General features: G+C 33.9%; 1 pseudogene; it reads left to right on the forward strand.

Annotated features, from left to right (window-relative positions):
- The first annotated feature begins 2094 nt into the window (after positions 1-2094).
- Positions 2095-20734, forward strand: part of LOC111392103 — a 71078-nt pseudogene continuing 52438 nt past the window's right edge.

A 20734-nucleotide genomic window follows, 5' to 3' on the forward strand; every position in this document is an offset into this window, starting at 1 on the left:
GCCAACTATATGTTTAAATTGTGGTAATCAAGCAACAATAGCCAAAGTAGAAAATTTTGTATACAATTGTAAGCGAATAGATATACATCTCCAACACAATATCGTTATGGAATATTATCAATTGATTTTGTTAAGTCAAATGCTAACTTAGCTTATCTATTAAGAAATGGTTATCCATAGAGTGAATAGAACATGCATCAACAAAAAATGGGATTCTTACTTAAGAGTTATCTTAATGGAAACTTAACATGGAAAATGGAAATCTGACGCTAAGTCAAATAGGATAAATAACTCAACGAGAAGCACTTATGTGTGTAAATCCAATTCATATTACGCAAATAAATGATGCCTATAAAAGTTAATTGAGGATAAGCATTATGTTTAACAATGAATATATTTTATAAAATTGGAGTAGAATATATTATAGGATACTCTTGACAATACGTCAAATATGTTTGTATGAGCTAGGCCTACTTTATTGAGAATTTTATTTGAGGGAATTCTATAAAACACTTGCAAAACCAAAGAGACTATAAGGTTGAAATAATTAAAATAGAGAACTAAGTTTGATATGGACTATAATGTGTTAAATCTAGAGTCTAGGCTTGCAATAACGGCTGATAGTTTAAAATATTAGTTCATTGAATAGTCAAGTATGTTCAATATATTTTTACTACGGAGAATTAGAATTTAACGATACCAACCTAATGCATTATCTTTCAGAAGGACTCTTCTTCGTATTTCTTGTACTAAGTCGACTTCTTTCGTTCATATGAGTGATTGTTGAAAATAGATGGATCATTTAATGGTTTTTATGTGTGAAATAAAATAAGTCACTAAAGTGCGATGACGGGATGTGATTTTTCAATAAAATGGGTCCACACAAAGAGCCATGGTCTTGTGGACTTTCTCATAGAGGGTGCGATACCTATTGTGTTATTCTGGAAAGAAGTGTATTATTTTGAGGAACATGCATCAAGTGCGGGGTGAAATGTGACATAAGGGGATTTGTAATCATATTCATTACTTCAATTTAATCTCCATCTATTTCTTTGTTTTCTTCTTCCTCGGCAAGCAGCCCTTAACGCTTTCCCCCCTTCAGTCCCCCTTGGGGGGAGGAGCTAGGGAACTGCCCCTTATTCAATTCAATTGGATTGAATTGAGGGGCAGGGAGCTACAAGGAAAGGTACGCCCCTGACTCCATTCAATAGCATTGGATAGGGAACCCCTAGAGTCTAAATGAAGAGGGGAAATGTCATAAGTGATAGTCAGAGATCTCTAACTGTCACTTATGACATAAGTGTACCCTATTCGGAATATAGGACCCCCGGCCTCCGGCCAGAGGAAGGAATGGAGTCAGGCTCGTACCTTAAGGCAGGCCAAGCTCCATTCGGGTATATCGGAGGTGAACCTGAGTGAGAGGCACCTTATTCTCCTTGGCCCGCAATTCCAAAGGAATTGAGTAAGGGTCAATACCACTCCTTTCCTCTCTCTCTTGTTCTCTTTCTCAAGCTTCGCTATGCTTCGCTGGACTAAGCCGAAATGAGTCTTTTTCGTCTTAGCTTTTAAGATTGGAGCTTGAGTCCTGGGAGGAAGGGGCACGAGCGTAGGAGTTCCCTCACCTCAAGTGAGTCATGTTATTTCTTTGTTTTCTTCTTTTGATTGTACTAATCAATTTTCTGACATAAAGAACTTATTTTATATAAATTAGCTGCTTATGCAAGAAATAAATCGAGTTCTATTAGATGAGTTTTATTACATAATTAATGTGATTCACTGATTTTTCGTGAACATGATAATCTATCTTCTTTTTCTTTTTCTTTTTATTTTTTTATTTTTTTTCTGATTCATGTTCACCTATTCTCATTTCAGTTTCACGTTTTACACAATTCTCTTTTACATGGTCCTAACTTTCTATTATGGTTTTTCTGATTAATGGACACCTACTCTCATATCAATTTCAAATTTAATTCTCTTTCACCCGGGTCCTAACTTCCTAATTTTTTCCGTACAGTGGACCCCCCCCACATTTTATTTTTAAAATTACTCTCTTTAACACTGGTCCTAACTCTACAATTTTTTTGGTTCACGTTTTAATAATTCTCTCTCTCTGACAACCACACGTTTCTGTATATATACAGATATTTTTGGGTAAGATACATACGAACTAAGCAAAAGAATGGAAGAAAAGCTACAAAGGAATTTTGTTCTCGTACATGATGCTTGCTTTGGAGCTTGGAGCTGGTACAAGCTACAACCGCTGCTGGAGGCGGCCGGCCACTCCGTCACGGTATTTGATCTTTCAGCCTCCGGCATTGACCCCAAAAGCCTGGACGAGCTTCGTACATTTCCCGACTATACACTGCCATTATTTAAGGTAATGGAGTTGATTCCTCCAGATGAAAAGGTGGTTCTAGTTGGACATGGTCTTGGTGGCATGAACTTAGCTTTTGCAATGGAGAAATACCCTGAAAAGATTTCTGTGGCAGTTTTTTCTTGCGGCTTTCATGCCTGACACTACACATGGGCCATCCTATGTTTTGGAAGAGGTAAAATTATACACACAGGAATATCTTGTCATACTAGAATTAGACATTATTAATAAATTTCATTTAATTTACTTCAATTAACTTGTTTGGTAGTACTTTGTACGGACCCCGACGGGATCTTCTTCGGACACTCAAATCGCACAATTTGGAAGACCCGAAGATCATCTGATGTCAGCACTCTTTGGTCCGCAGGACTTAGCATCCGGATTATATCAACGCTCCCCACCTGATGTAAAAATATGTAGAATGGAACCAATGGTATAAAAAATTTAAAAATGAAAAAAGTTAAGGGGAACTAAAAAGATTCTTTATTTTTTAAACGAATAACATTTTTCTTATTTTGACCCTATACCCAGACTAGTTGTCGATTGATCTGACAGGTCCTTTTTTTTTTTTTTTTTTTTTTTTTAAGACATTATTTTTTATCCAACATGATGATAATGTTGGAAAAATTGGCCGACTTTGGCACGAGTTTTGAGGAGGAACCGGTTGTTCAATTTGGAAGATGAAAGTTGATTTGTGTTCTCCTCCGTGAGTACATCGAAATCATATCCTTACTTGCCAAAGTTGATGCTCGGGTGAATGAGAAATTGAGGCTCAAATTGTGCCACTTAAAATAGAGTTTATGTGGAAAAAATGAATTTGTCCCACATAGGAAAAAGATGAGGAACTCCAAAGATCATTGTCATTAATGGTAACCTAGCCTATAAATAGTGGCTCATTTTCTTCATTTAACACACAAAAGCAAAAGCTTTCAAGTTTAGAATACACAAGAAATTCATTTGCATAGAGTTCTGTCTTGGTGGTGGTGTAGTTCAGACACTAGTTCAGTTCGTCGAAGTGGTTTCTGCGGTGCTTAGAAGCTATTGATTTTATCGTTGTATCCTGGAAAACGGACGCTCATTTTAAACCTCAAGCACGGACGGTGAGGAGGCGAATCTGTTTTAAGGAAATTGTGTGTAACACAGGCCTCGGTTTGAAATTTCATTTCCTGCAATTTCAATTATTTGTTCTGTTATTTATTGCAGTAAATTCAATAGTTGATTTGTTGTTCATTCTGTTATTATCCAATTAGTTGTACGACTATAACTTGCTGTTATATATCATCTTACCGGACAAAAGGCATATACGGTATTGAAATCGAGAATACCGGATTCCTCATTTTCATAAACTTATCGGATTTCAGAAAAGTTCAGCCAACCGAACTGGTGACACTTGGGATTTTCCCTACAGATGATAACAATCCACCACCAGATTTTTCAAGTTAACATTTACATTAAATTAGCAAATATAATCCCTGAAATATAAAAAAGAAACAGAAAATAAAATTTTAATGACTGAATTAGCCAAGGACAAGTTGAGTGGTCGAAATGAAACAATGCTATAAACTGACTAACAAGTTTTTTAATTCACTATGGTAGGATGTTGCATTAGCAAACACTTTAGTGAGGCCAAGCTGTTTTTTTATGGAAGATTTGTCAAAAAGGAGCCCGTTTTCCAACGACAAGTATGGATCCGTAAAGCATGCGTTCATTATAGCCAGTGCAATTGATGCCGAACATTGTTTCTATCACTGGGAAATTGAAAATTTTGAAGTGCCAATAGTGAAAGAGATGGACACAGAAAATACTGATCACATGGCAATGATTTCAAATCCCAACACTCTTTGCCAATATATATTGGATATTGTTGGAAAATAAACCAAATTAATGGTCACTGATGAATTCAAGAATCATTTGTTGAACTTTATTTCAGTCAAGTGTCTACTAATATTTCAATAATTGATTGAGTAATTTAAGGAGTCTTCATGGATATGTAATAACCACGTTTATTTTAATGCATTTCCCTTTGTCCTTTAGTATGTATAAGTTGGAATGTAATCTGCAATAAGTTTTTAAGGCAATAAGAAGTAATTTTTCAGACTATATTTCTCCAAATTATCCAAATAATATTGCCTTCAAACTGGTATCAGAGCATTCAAACATTATAGAAATTGTTCATAGAATATTGTGTTGGGTTTTTTACCCAAATTAGAGTGGATTTTTTTGAAAATAAATTATTTCCTTATTTTTATATGGGAAAATTTGTTTCTTTATATTTCACGTGAGTTTTATGGAAATATATTATTTTCTTATTCCACATTATTTTTTATTTTGATACCCAGGTTTCCCAGCTTAGTCAGACTATATCCTGGACCACCAGCCCCCGGCCCCTCAGTGACTGGTGGAGGTAAATCATGGTATATGCCCAAGTTGAAGTCAAAATCGCGGTTTATGCTATGTCATGTACCTATAAATAGTGGTATCATCTTTCAATTTAGTAGAAGTCAAAATTGCTGTGTCGTTGTATTCTCTCCACATTGTCAATTAATAATACATCTTGCCTCTGCATTTAACTCTCTTTTCTTCTTTACTTTAAACCTTGATATATATTATTATATTGTTGCAATCCATATTAATTTCATATCGCGTCATTAACTTCATTCTTTACAACCCCTCGATCTTAAAAAGTGGTATCAGAGCTTAGGTCTTTTGTAGATTGGTTGAAGTTTTTCAGAGATGGCTGTCATGAAGTTTGATATTCCGCTACTCGATCGCAATACAAGGTTTTCGTTGTGGCAAGTAAAGATGAGGGTTATTTTGGCTCAGTTGGATTTGGATGATGTGTTGCTGAGTTTTGAGAAGATGCCAGCTAATTGGACAACAGAGGAGAAACAACAGAAGGATCGGAAGGCTTTGTTATTTATTCATCTTCATCTATCCAACAATATTCTGTAGGATGTCTTGAAGGAGAAAACGGTTGCTGCTTTATGGTTGAAATTAGAGCAATTGTGCATGACCAAGAGTCTTATTAGCAAACTGGCTCTAAAGCAGAAGTTGTTTTCCCATCGCATGGCGGAATGAGGGTCGTTGGAAGACCATATTGTCGTGTTCAAGAAAATTATCGCAGATTAGGAGGCATTGGAGGTTAAATATGATGAAGAAGATATGGCCTTGATCCTGTTATGTTCGCTACCGGGCTCTTATGCGTCGTTTCGGGACACATATTGTACAGTCGGGATATGTTGACTATAGACGATGTCTATGATGCATTGCACTCAAAGGAGAAGTTGAAGCATCTGGTTGGAGCTACATCAAGTGATAGGGAAGCTCTTGTATCTCATGGTGGTCGACGGAGGGGCAGATTTAGGAAGAGCAACAATGTGTATTTGCTTCTACAGCATACGAAGAGGACACTCGAAGAAGGATTGTGAGAAGTTGCAGGCTAAAGGTAATTTAGCTGCAAATCATAGGGGGGTAATCATGGAATTTAGATGAGATAATGTGACCGAGGATTTTTCGGATGGCGGAGATGTGATGTTGACTATGGTTTTTGACATGGAATCTAAGCTTGACGAAGAGTGGATTATTGATTTGGCATGTTCGCATCATATGTGTTTCGATAGGAATTTATTTCAGACATATGAGACTGTTCAGTAAGGTGAAGTTGTAATGGAGAACAATGAGTCTTGCCGTATTGCTGGGATCAGTTGAGTCAGAATGCGATTGCAGGATGGGACGGTCAGAACATTTGGCCAAGTTCGACATGTTCCAGATCTAAAGAGAAATCTTATCTCGTTGAGTACCCTGGATGTAAAAGGGTATAAATTCTCTGGTGGAGGTGGAGTTTTGAAGGTTCGAAGAGGTGTCCGAGTTGTACTGGAGGGACGGAAGAGATCCCAGTTGTACATATTGCAGGAAAGTGCAGAACCAATTTTGAAACATCTGGACAAGTTCAATACTGTGGTGGATATACAGTTTGGTACAGTACCTCTTATAACGAGCTCTGGGTCGATTCAGAACACTGCTAGGGAGAGCGTTGGTGATTCCACTTTGCCACTCATTTCAGCAGATGCATTGTGTTCAAATGTCAGGGATGGACTTATGAAGCGTAGGTACGGTAGTGTTATTGATGTCTGTAATGTTTTTGGGATCGTTGAAGGTGATAGTTCTGACAAAGGACCTTCTGATCAAGCACTTGATTTGGTGTCTGTTACAGGGTGTGCTTCGACCTTGTTTGGTCAACAGTAATTTCTTGGATGAATTTTGGAAACCAGGGATCTGGATTCAGGTGTCGCTTGTAGATACCTTGCAGAGGATGATGGCTTGGTTTGGAGAGTTTTGGTTACTATGTTGAGGAGATTGGTTATTTCGATACAAATAGATTTGAAATCTTGGAATTTCGTTCATTGTACCGGAATTTGAGTCAAGGTGGAGATTGTTGGGTTTTTAACCCAAATTAGAGTAGATTTTTTTGGAAATACATTATTTCCTTTTTTTTATATGGGGAAATTTGTTTCTTTATATTTTACGTGAGTTTTATGGAAATATATTATTTCCTTATTCCACATTATTTTCATCTTTATGTTATGCCATGTACCTATAAATAGTGGTATCTTCTTTTAGTTTTGTAGATGCCAAAATTGTTGTGTCGTTGTATTCTCTCCACATTGTCAATCAATAATACATTTTGCCTCTGCATTTAACTCTCTTTTCTTCTTTACTTTAAACCTTGATATATATTATTATATTGCTGCAATCCATATTAATTTCATATCGTGTCATTAACTTCATTCTTTACAACCCCTCGGTCCTAACATATTGTAACAGCAACATAACTTGGAAAAGAAAATCATGGCAAATCCAAGTAATTTGGTGTCTCTTATTCCTCGTTTCAATGGGGGAAGATTATGAATATTTAAGTCACAATATGAAAGTGTTACTGAAATCTATGAAGCTCGACAATATTGTTGATGAAGGTTTTGAAGATCCACAGACTGAAGATGGAATGACTAAAGTACAAAGAAATACTTGTAATGAAAAGCGAGAAAAAGACAGTAAAGCCCTTTTCCAGATTTACCAAGTAATTGAAAGACCAGCGTTTGAACGAATTACAAAAGCTAAAACTTCAAACAAGCTCGGGAAATTTTGCGACAGCATACCTAAAAGCCCAAGAACGATTAACCAAGAGAGGGGTGAATTGGTTGTCTAAATCTTTTTCAAAAATAAATGCATGTTTAAGCAATTAAAGTAATTAAGCATGGAAGATAACACAAGAAAAATAATAAGTAGAAGGGAAGAGAAGGCGTAAACGATGTGTTATGGAGATTCGATCAAACCAACGATCTACGTCCTTCGTTACCATGCTCTTCGTCATGTGCAAGGTCTTTTTCATTATAATTGATTGAATTATGGTGCAATCCAACCCTTACAATGTAGCGCTCCGACCCGCATGGATCGAAACGTCACTAGATTAACTGTACTTTAGCCATAAATTTATTAACTATATTTTTAATGGAAGGTATAAAGATTAAATTTTAGAATTTAATTCAAGAATTTTTTTAAAAAATAATTCAATACTAAAAGAAAAAAATTTCAAAAATATTTTTAGAACGGGTTTCATGCATATAACGACTATTGACGTGAAATTTTTGGCAAATCTTTAAAAGTAATATTGTTGTTTTAGTTTTTATCTCAAATGGTAATTTTCAAAATAAATTCGTTTGCATAGTTATCAACCTCGAAACTTCATCAAATTTTAATGTGAAGTAGGAAATTCCTTATAATATGACATAGTCAAAAATTAGCTTCCAGATGTATTAAAATATTTTTCAAAACACAGCAACGACCTGGTTAAAAGGTAAACCAGTGCAGTTCACTTAAAATGACATATAAAATTTCACAGACATCAAAACCATATGATTTCAAATATATTCAGTATCTCATCCATGACACTATCAAATCCAATTGGTTTCATCTAGAAATTCTAAGTAACGGTCGAGTTATGAATTTTTTAAGTCAAGGCAAAAGCTAGAAAAAGCAACACTAGCCAATGCAGTTTACCTTAAGTGACATATAAAATTCTACCAACATTAAATTGACATGATTCCAAATTTATTCAATAGCTAACTTATCAGGCTATCCAATACCATTGGCTTTGTATAAAAATGCCAAGTAAAGAAAGAGTTATGAATTTTTAAAGACGAGGCAGAAACTGAAATTTTCGAAGAGACAGCAAAACTTTAAATAGCTAACATTCTTTGTAAACGGTGATTTGTAAATTTATTTCTACGACACATTTACTTTCAAACATAATTTATTCATAAAGAAATATTCTTAGAAGAGTTCCATATATGATTTCCATAGAAATCAAAAATTAAAAAATAAACGTAAACATTTCATGATTTAATTAAAATTTTCAAGTCACCGGCTTTTTCCATGGCATGTCACATCATCCTTTAATATCATCCACACTCCAAAGAAAATCCATTCAACCTGTAGAAAGAGAATTAATCCATGAGTTTGAAACTCAATAGATATCATAGGTGCATTTCGTTATCAAATTAGAAATTTCGAACTATACATTTATACCGTCACACGTAGATAAATTTCTGGCAAAATCCAATTATCATAGCATTATCATAACACGTAGAATCGGAGAATGAGCATTCAAACTATTGTAGTGCCGAAGCACTATACCCGAAGGTACCATTTCATTCAAACATATATCGAAAAATCATAATTTGAAAACGAAATAAACACTTGCACCTCTACCTACCTTGAATTTTCTTCGATATAAAAGAACCAAATGTGTAAAAAGCTTTTCTTCTTCACACCCTTACTATTCTTTAAACTTAACTTAACATGAAGTATATTTGAGAGAAAATAAGAGTAAATTCGATTTGAAAAGAGGTTTAATGAAAAAGTAACCTTCCTCTTCTTGTTACCTTCATTTTTAATGAAAAACTGAATGGGGAGGGGGGGAGGGGGGTTATATATTCATTAAGTTTGTTAAATTTGGCCTTTAAATAAGAATTTGAAAAGTTTCTAAGCCATACAAAAATAATTCATATAAAAAGTTTTATAAAAACATCTATATGGTGATTCGAACTTGAGTTGCCTATATGAAATACCATGTAGATGACCATTGAGGCAATCCAATTATTTATTAAATCTTTGTAATCAAATTTACTTAAATTTAATCTCTTAAATTGTTGGGTTTTTAATTAAGTTATGGCTTGGGTTTTCATAATCTTAAATGGGTTGAGCTTCCCTCATTTTTTAAATGGGCTAGACTCGTGGTGTTAAACCATCACAAAATAATAACTTAATTTCATTTTATTTTTCAGGCTTCTACATACAACGCTTCCGGTGACTTACAACCAATGAGCACCAATCCTTCTACAACGTTGAGCTTTTCTGGACCTCAACACTGCCCACAATCCAAAACAAGAAAAATCAAAATTACAAGTGAAAACATCTCTCTTAATAAATGATATGAACACAATTAATTATCAAGAGAGAAGTAGGTACAACTCTTTAATAAATTGCAAAGAATATAGCCAAAGTGTTGGTTTAAAAACTTTAATTGAGATTAATGATTTTCGCAAGTTTTCATGTGGACTCCTCAGCAAATAGGTCTACAATAATTAAATCAGTACATGAAGCTATGAAACAATTGGAGTTGATTGCTAAGACACATTCAGAATTCTCGTCAGATTGTGTAGGCCCAAAGAGAATAGCAGGAACATATGAGTTAGATAAGTTATTAATCCCTGATGTAAATATTGTGGCACTAATGAAACAAATAGAATTCTTGGTGAAAGCCTAAGTACAGGGTGTGTACGAGGTCCAAATGAGTTTGGTCTATGAAAACTATGGGCCTAAATATCTTATTAAGGATTGCTTATTATTGGCAACTCCAGATAAAACGGGAGGATATAGTACAGAATAATCCACTCCTGTAATAAAATCCATACTTAAACATAAAATCTGGGATGGAAGTAGAATCCCAATTTTAGGTGCTTGAAAGATCAAGATAGTGGTATTCAACTAATCGCCAGTAGGAGAAGACAAAGTTTGGGAAGAAGTTTTAGTAATACATGAAAAAGACCGATAAAATACTTCATCGCATTAAAATAAATGATAAATTCAGCAGCCCTTTATCAAGAATACTCAAATTGATCTATAATAGTCAAAAAGACTGTATGATACCTTGCCTAGCAACACCAAAACTAATCTATGGGAGTAGTTGTAGGCCAATAACATTCACAGAAATGATACTCTCGACATCCATAGACTAATGCAACTACTTTAGTTAAAGCATACATACCTCCAATTTAGTTCCCTCAAATTCTACGAAAATGTATAGATGGAAAGAGAAAACAAGCCATAATTATGAGGATTGGGGGTACATCTACCATGAACCTATGAGAAAAGGGTAATGAGAAGGACAAACAAGTATTGATTTCTGAACAGTTAAAGAACAACTTGAATCGACCAAAAAAGTTGATCAGAAAAGACAGAACGTAGTTCTATAAGGCGAAGGTACCAAGTCCACTCAATGGTTTTACGCCTCTATTCCTTTTGCTAAAAGATTGTACAAGAAAAAGCTCAATAATCAGGTTGTAAAATTTTTGGTGTCCTTTAACAAGTTGCATATTAACATCCCAATCATTGATGATGTAGGAAAGTCCGAGTCGAGTGATACTGATATGTCAGATAGCACGTTGATGGCACTGAGATATCATGAGATGGAGGATCAACGCAAAGATGGAAAATAAATGCAATATTTCCTTAATTGGGGTAATTTTGACACGTTTTTAGTAATTTGGCCATAACTTTTGTTATGGTTATCAGAATTGCTATTATAACCCCAATTCAGAAAGCTTTTTTCGACATGCATATCGTGGTCACCAGCTATGCTCAATGAGCATCAATTTCGAGCCCAAAATTCACTGTTTTTCTTTCTGAAATTCAATTTTTAGTTATTTTTTACTATTTATAGTAATATTTCGTCTCCATTTTTCGATATGTTAGAGAATCCGGATTGAACCAATTTTTTGGCAACTTACTACTTTTGTTTCATATTTTATTTCGGTGTGATATTTAGGATTTTGCCATTTTTGATAATTTTTTCCATATTTTCGAATTTTCCTAACTATTTAACTCGGCTTGTGGGTTAATTTTTGTCATTATGCATTGATAATAAAATAGAGTTAAGTACTGAGAGTTTCTCTATGTTTCGTGAGGTTTTTTCTTTCGTACTTCTCTTCATGAATCATATGTTGTAACAAGCCTGTAGGATAATCACTATCCTATTCAGTGTCAATTGATGCTTTAGCAAAGATTATCAGTTATGCCAAATTCTAGAAAGAGATGTCCAAGAAAAGAAATCTTAAGAGTACGGGACATCAGCTTTAATAAGGAGGGTAATTCTGTCCTGCTCAACAAACGGCTTTATAGTTAAAACATCCAGGTAGTTTCAAAATACCATGCACTATTGGAAACTTTTGTACTTTTAATGTATTATGGGATTTATGTCCAAGTGTTAATTTGATGTCCCTTTCTATCTACATAAAACTTGGTTTGGAAGGAGTAAAAGCAACTAAAGTGTCAATGTGGCTTGCTCATAGATCCGTCAGGCATATCCACAACACATGGCTAAGGATGTGCAGTTAAAGTACATAAATTTATATTTTCTATGTATTTTATAATTCTAGATATTAAGGAAGACGGAGATATTACAGTAATTTTGGGTCTACCACTCCTAGCAACAAGTCTAGCCATAGTATATGTTGAAAAAAAGGTGACCTATTCTTAATAGGTGCAAGATGAACAAGCAGTATTAAGTATATATGTGCACCATCTCCTAGCAACCATGCAACCTCGGAGAGTGTTTTAGAATTTAGGATTGGTCAAGAATTTGTGAACCCGAAAAGAAAATTGATGGACTAGTTGGAGCACTGAAGGCGAGAACGGCCATTTCAAAATTTTGAGAGTAAAGAAAGAAATTTGCGAAGTTGATAAATTTCAAGTAGCATAGCTAGCACAGCACGTTTCAGCCCACCATGATACAATTATTGCAAATGATCATATGCATTTAATAAGAAAAAAATTCAATAAAAATTTTGGATATTTTTAGGTATAGGTCTAGTCTATGATGTCATTAACTAGTTTACATATTTAGACCAAAATCCCACATAATTACATGTGCATGCACCTAACCAATTTATAGCTAATTATGTTTTCATTTTTGGTTTTAGGCATGATTGACATATTTTGCAATACACAAGCAAAGGAGACTAAAGAAAGATAAATGACCAAGTGCTAATGGAGATATGCCATTATATGAAATGAAAAGTATTGATATCATTCTTTAGGCTTATATATTCTCTCACATTGAGAATAATGTGTACTTAAAGTTTGGGTATTTTGCTATGTTATTTGTGTGTGATGTTATTTGCTTTTCTAGATGTTGAAAATCTAAAAAATAAAAAATAAATTAAATAAGCATAAATTGAAAAATTAAGGGGAAAAAATTAAAAAATGTTTTCTTGTTGTGTGTTTGTTGTGTTATTTAAATAGGCTTGTCGGAACTTTTATGATTTGTGATTTATTAATTAATATGGGCAACAGACTTAAAAAAAATAATTCATCCACTGCTTTACAGGTATGCATGAAATATAATTTACAAACTACGTTCGTTGAACTCAAAATAAAAACAACTAGCAAAAATGAACTACTATCACAGATTAAACATGAATATTACTTTTACACACTTACTATCACAGATTCATATAATGAACAACTTATTAATGGTTTAACTATAGAAATCATTAAAGCATCCGTAGTAGCAATGCACAACGTACTGTGAAGGTTTGAACATGTCGATAGGAGATTAAATGAAAGAAGAAAATGCTATTTAGAGTTGGGCTATTTATCAAGCAACGATTTCATGTAATTTCTCTAATGTTGTGCTTGCCACGATAGAGTCTAACGTAACCAAATCTGTAAGTGCTTTAAACTTAGTGTCACTTCTAATTGAATTCAGTTCTTCCTTCATTTAATTCCCTTTTTTGCTATTTTCTCAACTTTAAAGTTTTATTATTTTATTATTGTGTTTTCAAATATTTTTAAATTATTAAGAAAAATCTAATCTGTTCCGATTCTCGAAATCCAATCCAGTCTAGTTCTCAAAAATCCAGACCAAATCATTTGGTGCTCTGCTTTAGTAGGTTCTTTTTATTTTAATTTTTTTTCTAATTTTATCGATTTATAAGAAACCAACAAAAATTATTTATTTTGTGGTCATCAAATAATTTTCTTTTGATTATATTATATTCATTCTTCCAATACCATATTTTCTTATAACATTTGATATTTTTAAATAGCTTCTAATAATATTTTTTTCCCAATTTTTATTCAATTAGTGCAACAAGCATGAAGTATATGATAAAATTAAGAAAGATAAAAAAAATTTAAGATTTTTTTGCAATAAATATTATTATTTACAAATTCTCACATTTTTCTACAATTTTCATTTCATTTGTTTGAAATTTTAAATTTTTAGAACATAGAAATGAAAATTATATTCGTTTTTACAAAATAATATTTTATTGTGAACAATGTACGTACTCAAACACACTTCTTGACATAACCAAATGTCAGCCACATGCTTTTGGACAAAAAATAAGGCACTTACCGTTCTTTTTAACTTGGTCGGCAAATGTCTCATCTAGACAAATTACTATATTGTCTTGGTCAGTAAATGCTAAGGTGCCAAGTCCTTGCCTGCCATATTTTTAGGCTAAAAATAAGATATCTACCGACCCATTTCATATCAGTCAACAAAAATGTATAGTCTAGGCAGACTAGTCTTTTTTTTTTTTTTGTTTGGTTGATACAATAGTTGTAGTGGCTAATTTTAGACTGGTCCGAAAAAAAAAATTCGGCAAATATGATTATTATTGGCTATTTCTATTTGGTCGGGAAAACTCCAGTCTGTAAAAGTATACCCAACTAAAATTTTTATTTGTTAGTATTTACCGACTAATTTTTGATTGGTCAGAAAACTGATGGAGAAAGCCATAGTTTCTTATAGTGACATTAGTTTATTGTGACTAACCTTGGAATAAACATACCGGGTGAGAGATTGAATATCAAGTTGGGATGTGTATCTCTCAAAGAAAAAAATGAATATAATTAACCATTGTTATGATAAAACCAACATAAAGAATTATGACGAATGGATTGAGCATCGGAAAGTAAAAAATTGATTTTGGGAGAATGGCTTAGAAGCCGTATATAAAGTATTCAAGTAGTTTCAAAACTTGAGTTACATATGAAAAGCTATATAACTAAGTAGTTTTTGTGTTAAGTACATAATCCTGCTTGGGAAGATCAAAGATTTAAGTTCGAGTGTATTTGATAGTACATTTTGCATGCTCATCTATGCTTAGTACATGATAAAATAGTTGCAAATTGAGACAATTTATATTAAATTTAGCATACATATTATCATTTTAGGTAAAACACATACTTAAAACACATATTAAGCCTCAATAGAATTGGTTCGGAAAAATTGAAGACTATTCAGATTATATGGGATTGACAAGAAACATTACGAGAGCAATTGACGAAAGTCAGAAGTTTTGGGATAGAAATTCAACTTATAAAAAGTTTGCAAACTTACACAATTTGCGGAGGATCAATTTCGGGTGATTATGGAGATTAGGAGAACCAATGTCGAAGCTTTCGAAAATTTGGGGGGATCAATATTGACGATTTAGATCAAAAAGGACCAAAATCATACCAAAAAGTTTGAAGTAGGGACTAAAGTATAAAAGAATGAAACTTGTTGGGATTGAAGAAAATTTCAATTTGTCTTCTAATTCAAAGATTATTTTGGGCATTTTTGGCGAACAATTTTCGAGGCAGTCCAACACTATAAAAGGACCTAATCTAGGTCAAATGATGGGAATTTGAGAAAGAAGTCAAGGTTCTAAACACTTGGTAGGTGTAAAAAAAAATAAAAATAAAAATAAAAGTAAAAATTTTCTCTATTTCCTTAAACCTGGTGATGCCCCCCCTCCACCCCACCCCAAAAATAAAAATAAACAATTATGATGTATAACTAAACTAATAGTTGGGATTAATGATGTAAACTAGTTTTGAGCCTTTAATCTTAATTCACAAGATTATCGTATCTTAAGGCTTCAAATATTGATTTTACTTTTGTTCATATTTGAACTAATTAGCGACTATTTCATTGATTAGGTGAATTTTTTACAATTTGATAGGTGAGTTATACATTTAGACCATGTAGTAAATTTCGAAAAGTAGATAATACACTTTTTTATTGTTGCGGGCTTTAAGGAATTGCTAGGTGATTTTACTGTGCACTGTTAAGGCTTATTCTAATCATATATCTGTAGTAAATTGAGTTAGCTAGATATGATTATTTTGAACTCAAAAGAGGTAAATTGATTTAATTAGTGAATTTGATCGAGTATAAGTTTAGGAATTGAACCCGAGATGCAAGATAGAAGGGAATAATTATGAAGAAATTAGTAGTTCCAACATTTTGGTCATTGCATTGAATAGTTTATCATCGACCAAATTAAAACATGTTCGTATAATGGTGCATGTTTTGGAACACTTGAATCATAATTTAAGCTAATAAGATATATTTTTTTATCCACAATTTCAATAAACCCACAACTTATAATCCACTTTTTATTCACTTAATTCTTTGGTAACTCTGTGATAAGTGCGATTTGTGTATTTATTTATGTCACATTACTAAACTTTTAAGTTATCAAATCATTAATTTCTATTTAATTTAGGTTAATTTTCATTGTGTTTTTAGTGATGGACTTGTTTGAAGCATCTGAAAAAGGATAAAGGATTAATTGGCCATTTGATGCAAAGTTTGGTGATCAAATTTCATACTTTAAAAGTGGAGGACTTGAAGAAAATAATAAATTAAATGGACCTAATTTTTGGACTTATGTTTGGATTCAAATTCATTAACCAATTGGGTTCCTAATTCAACATTACAAAGTGGGCTGGAATTATTTTGTTTGGTGAAATGTGACTTCAAATTGGAGAAAAAAACATGGGCAGCTTGAGAGAAAACTTGTGGAAAATAAATTGGGCCTCAAGTGGACTTGTGACTAGAATCAAATTACATAATTAAGTGGAGTTTTAATGGAAGTCCAACGACAATTTGGAGGGATTTACACGCCAACTAAGAAAGGAACGGAGGGCTGATTTGGAGAAAAAAAGTGGAAATTATATAAAACCTAATTTAACTATTCATAGTTTCCAAATCAGAGTGAAAGTTTAATATCTTAGTAATCAGATTTTTTTTCGTTTATTAATTATTTTAAAATTATTTAATTACTATTTTCCCTAAATTCACGTCTTTTAAATTTTGGAAACTCTATATTCATTAAAACCTCCCTACACGTCCTTTCCATAAAATCCACGTTCCTCACGTATTCATATTTTACGATTACAATCGCCGTTCATCCAAGCCATATTCTGCCATTCACTAGTGTTCATTCTTCGACGATTCTCCGATGACCTTCATCCACTTTCGTGCATATATATATTTTATACTTTCCTTCCAAAAAAAGGTGGTCATAGTTGAACCGCAATCTTCTAAAATTTCAAGAATGACTCGTTCAAGAAGTGATAAACGAGGGGAGAAAATTGAAATCCATGAGTCAGGAAGAAGAGGTAAAAGGAAGGTTGATGAAGTGTAGGAGGATTCATCCTCTAAAAGACACAAATCTGAACGATCGGTCATAAAACCGCTCACGAAGAAGGTGTGTTTTCAATTTTTCAGATGTTCACATATTTCAAGCATACCTATGTACATTTTAATCAATAGGTAATGTGCATGGATGAAGTATTTTGAATTTGTGAGGTTTATTGCATTGAATTTGTTGTGTGTATTTGTAAATGAAATGCCAGAATCTAGAAAGGGTTTTTAATGTTTTCTTCAAAAGTGGTTGCTCGTTTGTGAATTATGGAAGGGTATTGTGTCATTTTGTATGTGTGTTGTTGATTTATGATCTATTGGAAGGGACCTGTGACCTATATGTTGATGTTGTGTCTACCTGGATTCCCATCTGTGACCAACTGATAAGTTTTATTGTGACCGATATTACAGGCCTGGAGATACGCTATACTCGAGAAGAGTTGGTTTTCGAATAAAATTACAATTACCCCTGTGAAAGATGTGCTGTCAAATTTCAAAAAAATCTTAATGAATCCCAAGTCAAATCCTTCAGAATACGTATTTCTTCCACTTCATGGAATGCGAGGAAATTGTTATCCAATCTCAGCTGATACACTACTTTCTGCTGAGACAGGAGCAACAACCAAATGACAGTGAGCTGTGGTTCAACATAGCTGGAAGATTTGTAAGGTTCTTAATTTCAGAGTTTTGTTTGGTCACTGGTATGAGATAGGTTGGCGATGCTGATACAAGTAGGATGGAGACGACTCCATCACGTTTGAAAATTTTGTATTTTCTAACGTTGAAAAATGTTTCTCATGAAGATGTCAAGGAAGCATTTCTTGGTGTAACTAACATTCCGGATGAGGATGTTTCATGCTAGGTGCATTGTATTTCATAACGTCTTATCTACATCTGAGAGACTAGAAGAAGGCTGTGAATCACTTCTTGTTTGTACTAGTTGAAGATTTTAATGCGATGAATGTGTTTCCATGGGGAACATCGTTGTTTGACACGCTAGTAAGTTCATTGAGGAGGGGGTTTAGTAAGAGAACAACACATTATAGACTCAGAGGCTTGCTCGTAGCCTTTCAAGTGTGGATTTATGTGACAATTCCCAGTCTCGTATTAATGATATTCATGTCATTATTCGATAATAAACTGGGCGATTGATGATCACCCTTCGGCTGCGAAGCTCGAGGGGCCTGAATACTTCTCCAATCCGGATGTAAGTGACCACTGATGTAGCATTACTGTTTTTGAAATATGCGAAGTTGCACATTTTTTTATGGTCTAGATCATATTACTTAGGTCATCAAGCCAAAAATCGCATTCACGGAGTCACAGATTTTATTCAATATGTCACACATGTTCAAAATAGGTCATAGAAATTTTCATGACACTGCTTGCTCTTGTTATATCACAATCCATGTCAACATATTGAATATGTGATGTGCAAAATTATATTTGTTCATTCATATATAATTTTTTGTTGCTGACATTACACTTTTTGTTGTGATGTGAATGGCAGTTGGAAATATGTGACTTGGACCTCGTAGCTAAAATGGCAATGCTATACATGACAGAGGTGCAGTATGAGAAATCTGTCCCACCCGATCGATAACATGGAGAGAAGAGAAACTGTGGTAGCACAGATCGATCAGTTCATCGTGTTGGGACTAGTATAAATCCAAGTGATTCAGGGATGAGACAATCTACTCCCATACTTTTGATAATTGATGGAAGAATGGGACACTCTGATGTGCACATTGACGATGATGACTTTGTTAACCCACCACCTAGTTGGAAGGGGACATCATTCCATGGAGATTCTCCAAGTGGGGAGCATAAGTCAGATGACACTACTGATTCAGAGGATCAGCTGTCAAAAGATGTAAGCTCTTTCAGTTTCATCTATCATGTGACAAGTCCATTTAATATTAATGATATTCAGGTCACAAAAATATATTCCAGTCACAGGTTTCAGTTATAAGGTCACACATCAATATACGTTCACTATTGGTCACAGATGAATGTTATATTTCACAATCATTAGTTACCTGATTATAGGTATTCATGTAATGCAAATGGTTGACGAATTGAGGAATTATTTCAAAGGACAGATATTTGATCTCCAGTCCTAGAATCGGTCACTAAGAAAATAGCTTCAGGCGATGCAGTCACAAGTGTCATCTTTGAAGTCTGAGCAGCAAAAGAAACTGAAGCTTGTTGTTCGCATGCAAGGTGAAATCTGTATCGACATGCTGGACAACAAATCGCACATGCAGTATATGTTCGATTTTGTGACTGCATTGATATCTAGTTCAATGGAAGAAATTATGGACAAATTCAAAGAGAACTCATTAACACAAACTATTGGAGAATCTAGACTAACATATGAAGTTAGTACCCCATATGTGACTGCCTCTTATTTATCTGTTACCACAAACTGTTGGACATACATGTTTCATCAAACGCATTATTGTGCTAATTTTCAGGCTGCAAACGTCGAAAAAAGTGTTGATTCAAAAGGCAAAGCGAAGGTTGACTCAGTGTGCGCGGTTGAATTCCCATGTTCTATTGAATCTCCATCTTTTGATCTCAGTTTTGGTTTTACACAACCAAGCCAGTTTGTTATAAAGACATCTAAGGAAGTTGAACTGCAAGTGGACTCAGTCATATCTAATGTATTGAAGGAGACGGAATGTATTGAGCAAGAGGTATAAAAAATTCTATGTATTTGTTGATTTATGTATATCACATATTGAAACACACATTTATTATGCAGCACTCACCTGAGACCGCACCAAGTTCTGGATTGCCAGTGAAGAGGGCTCCAAAGCCAACTAAAGCACTTCAATCCCCTTATGTTGTCGACGAAGTGAGATAAATGAAATCGTCAGAAAATGTAGTGGTCTTCGAACACTACAATTAGAATGCAAATGATGTAGACATTGTTGACTTTCAAAATTGGTTTCAAAGAGGATACAAACCGCATAATAAGTATGAAATTTTTGTCCTATTTTCATAATTTTCCAAATAATGATCTGTTCTTCTCGTTCGCAGGAAGAAGTTCAATGATAAAGATGATGTCATCCATCCACCTATTTCCGTCAGTCAATACTTGGTGGGAAACAAGGCATGGTGGTATGAACTTGTATCCAGTGAGGTGTCATTGACTAGTTCGGTAAGTTACTACATACAAGTGACATATCTAAAGGACATGTCACAATACAGATCACATTAGTCATAGATCACTGTATAATAGTCACACAGAGTCCACACAAATGCAGTGTTGTACATGTCATTTAGTAAGGCCATAGGTTATACCTGTACTGTCTAACAGCCTACTCGTGCAGTAGGTCACAAATAAGGCATGGGTCGTAGATCACACGTACAGTAGGTCACAATATGTGTTGTACAGAAAACACATATCTGCAGGTACAACAGTATAGCTCACATGTATTTATGATGTCACAGATCGGTTATTGAATGGTCACTAATTATCGGTTCTATTGATTACACATACTAATTGGGTTACACATCATAGTAATAGTTCAGTGCATCATGTTTCTGTTGTTTATCTGGTTTCTTAATTATTTATTGTACTTACATCT

Source organism: Olea europaea, unplaced genomic scaffold (genome assembly GCF_002742605.1).
Source record: "Olea europaea var. sylvestris unplaced genomic scaffold, O_europaea_v1 scaffold879, whole genome shotgun sequence".
Lineage (NCBI taxonomy): Eukaryota > Viridiplantae > Streptophyta > Magnoliopsida > Lamiales > Oleaceae > Olea > Olea europaea.